Source organism: Zingiber officinale, chromosome 3A (genome assembly GCF_018446385.1).
Source record: "Zingiber officinale cultivar Zhangliang chromosome 3A, Zo_v1.1, whole genome shotgun sequence".
Lineage (NCBI taxonomy): Eukaryota > Viridiplantae > Streptophyta > Magnoliopsida > Zingiberales > Zingiberaceae > Zingiber > Zingiber officinale.
This window is the reverse complement of record NC_055990.1, coordinates 161,980,724-161,983,758: the sequence shown is the minus strand read 5'-3', so window position 1 is coordinate 161,983,758 and position 3,035 is coordinate 161,980,724.

Genomic DNA, 3,035 nt, shown 5'->3' with positions numbered 1-3,035 from the left:
TTGTGGCCGAACCTTGCTTGGAGGAGAAGAAGGTGGTTGGTGGTTTCTCATCTTGGAAGATCGTTGCCCACACAACGTCCGAGGTTAGAAGAGGAATACGGTAGAAGATCAAGAGGTTTTTTCTACAAGGTATAACTAGTAATTTCTATTTCCGCATCATGCTAGTTATTTATGGAAATAATACCAAATACAAGAGGCTTACGTTCTAGTATTTCGAATATGTTTTTTCGAAGTTGTGTTCTTTTGTTTCTTTCTTTTCCTTGTGATTTGATTGTTCTCTTTGGTTAACCTAAAGTTATTTTAGGAAATTAAATATTAGCTTTCTATTAAAGGTTTTGTCTAGTCGGTGGTGGTTGCTCCGATATCCAAGAAGGCCATGTGCCTCGCCACGTCAGTACTGGGAACCTTTTATGGAAATTAATATTTAATGGAATTAATAACTTAAGGAGACTTGGGTCGAACGTGTTAAGTTCCGCAGGAGATCCAAGTCAAAACCTAAAAGAACAAATAGATTAAGTTTTGGATCAAACATGTTAAGTTCCGCAGGCGATCCAAAATTTAATTTAAAAGAACACATGGTAGCTAGGAAAAGGTTCAGACCTTTGTACAAAATTTTTATACAGTGGAACCTATAGGTTTTCCGAGTAGCAACCAACATAGCTCCTCATTAGGACTTTTCAAATGTCTAACATCCAGTTAGGACTTTCCTAGTCAAGTCTCCTATCAACCTTGACCTCCATAATTGGACGATTTCTCCAGCAATCTCCTTATATTATCAAACATCAAAACTCAAATCCTGACTCAAGCTTGACTCAACTCAAGCTTAGTCAAATTGGTCAACCTTAACCTAGGGAAATTGCCCCAACAAAAATAACTGTTGAAAGTCAGAAAATATTTCAATGTTATGCCACACACTAAGAAGGAAACCTTCCTCCTACCAATGAGAGGTCGCTGGACATCCTCCCTTACTTTGCACGCCCTGACACCCGATATTCTCTGGTAGCGTGCAGGCTCAAAACGTAGGCTGAGTCGCATAAAACGGGAGGCTTCGTGTCTTCACCACGGTGGCCACCATCTCAAGCAAGCCGGCGTCGTCCCACTCACCGACATCTCCGCCACTCCCCTCCTTTTCCCATCGCCATCTCCACCCAGGGAGCTTCCTCCCGACGCCAATAACTAGGACGCATGGGAGAGTTGCTGGCTCCTTTCTTCTCCACGCCGACGTAGCTAGGGAGCACCGTCACCGCCCCATGAGGCCTTCAACGTCACCTGCAACCTTCGCTTAAGCTCGCTTGCTCGACCAAGGCAGCCTTTCTCCTCCTCATCGCTCGCTCGCTCGACTATTTCAGCTATCAACCATCTCTTTTTCTTCTTTTCCCCTTCTTCATGCAACCACCACCACCGGACTACGCCTCTCGTTGCCAGCCTCCACCTCATTTTCTCCTTTTCTTCCTCAAACGCACCATGCCACCATCATAGCAATCTATTGTGTTGGCCTTTCTATCCGCGATTGGCCATCGTTGGCATATCACCACCGTAGTAGTAGTCTCCACGTGCCACCTCAACAGCTACCGCCTCGCCCATTACTTACTTTTGTCATAGGTCGTCGATTTTTCCACTTCCATGGTGTTCCGACATCCACGACGATTAGGCATGTGCGCTGATCCGGTGATAAGGACGGGGGATCCTCGTTGGTGGAGGGTCAACGACACATGGAGGTCAAAGGTCAAGATTCAACCCAGAGACCGGCCGACCGGATGAAGCAGGCCTATCGACCGGCCATCGCAATGCCGACCGGCCGTGAATCCCTCGAACCGAAGGAAAGACAACCCGACTAGGGGTCGGGTTTCCGATGCTCAAGGTAAAAAGGTTTCAAGAGTCGAGCGGGCTGTCCATTCGGTCGGTGCATAAGGCAACACAGGCAGGAGCAGTCTCATCCGAGCATATGACCGATGCAGAAGTGATATACCTGCCGAGCGGCCTATCCGCTCGGCCCTGGAACATACAGGGAACGCAAGAGGACAAAGGAGACAGAGGATAACATCATCCTCGAGACACCTGCCGCCGACAAGCAGCAGAGTTGGCGGCCGAGCCGTACACAGAATCATACGGTGGAAGCTTCCACCGTCACATCCGGGATATGCTCGGACGATTGTGGAATGGCGCCAGAGGTACTTTTCTGACACAGGCTCGTTAAGGTATATTTGGGGAAGCGTGCACGCATCGGGAAGTGTGCCCGCGTTTCCCCGGGGCCCTATATAAGGACCCCCAGACGTCGACGAAGGTATGCACACATCTTTACTGTAGCCTCGTTACACTGCCTCTCTCGTTGCCTGACTTGAGCGTCGGAGGGCCGTCGCCGGGAAACCCCTCCCGGCTCGGCTTCTTTGCAGGTTCTTCGGAGAGCCACACCACCAGTCGGAGACAGCGGAACGTGCCACATCCCCAGCGCCCGTCGACTCAGCGCTCGGACAGGATCAAATTGGCGTCGTCTGTGGGAACACACCTGAATCCGAGCCAAGAAGATGAAAGAAGCTAGACGTCAACTTTTGGTAACGCTCTCTCCTGAAGAGCTCGAAGCACTCGTCCAAGCGCGAGCAGCGAAAATTGTGGAGCAGCAGCACAAAGCTCAGGCCGAGCGGGCAGTGCAGCAAGCAACATCAACTTCGGGGGGTCGAGTGCCACCCGAAGACCGGCAGGAGCAGCTCTCAATATGGGGGCAAAACAAGGGGTTTGCCGGCACTCAGATGGGGGCGCCGCCCGGCCCAATACCTTTTCATCGGGCTCTGTTCCAGACGCCCTCGGAGGTGGCGCAAGACAATCAAGACAAGGGATCCTCATCGGATGAGGCACCCATCCGGGACGTCAGAAAAGGAAAGGCACCCCGATCGGACACATCGCCCGAGCGAACCAACCGACAGTTCTCAGATGCCATTCTTCGCGATCCACTGCCGAGGCATTATGTGCCTCCTGCGATCGGGGAGTACAACGGGACAACCGACCTAGACGACCACTTGGGTAAATTCGATAGTACC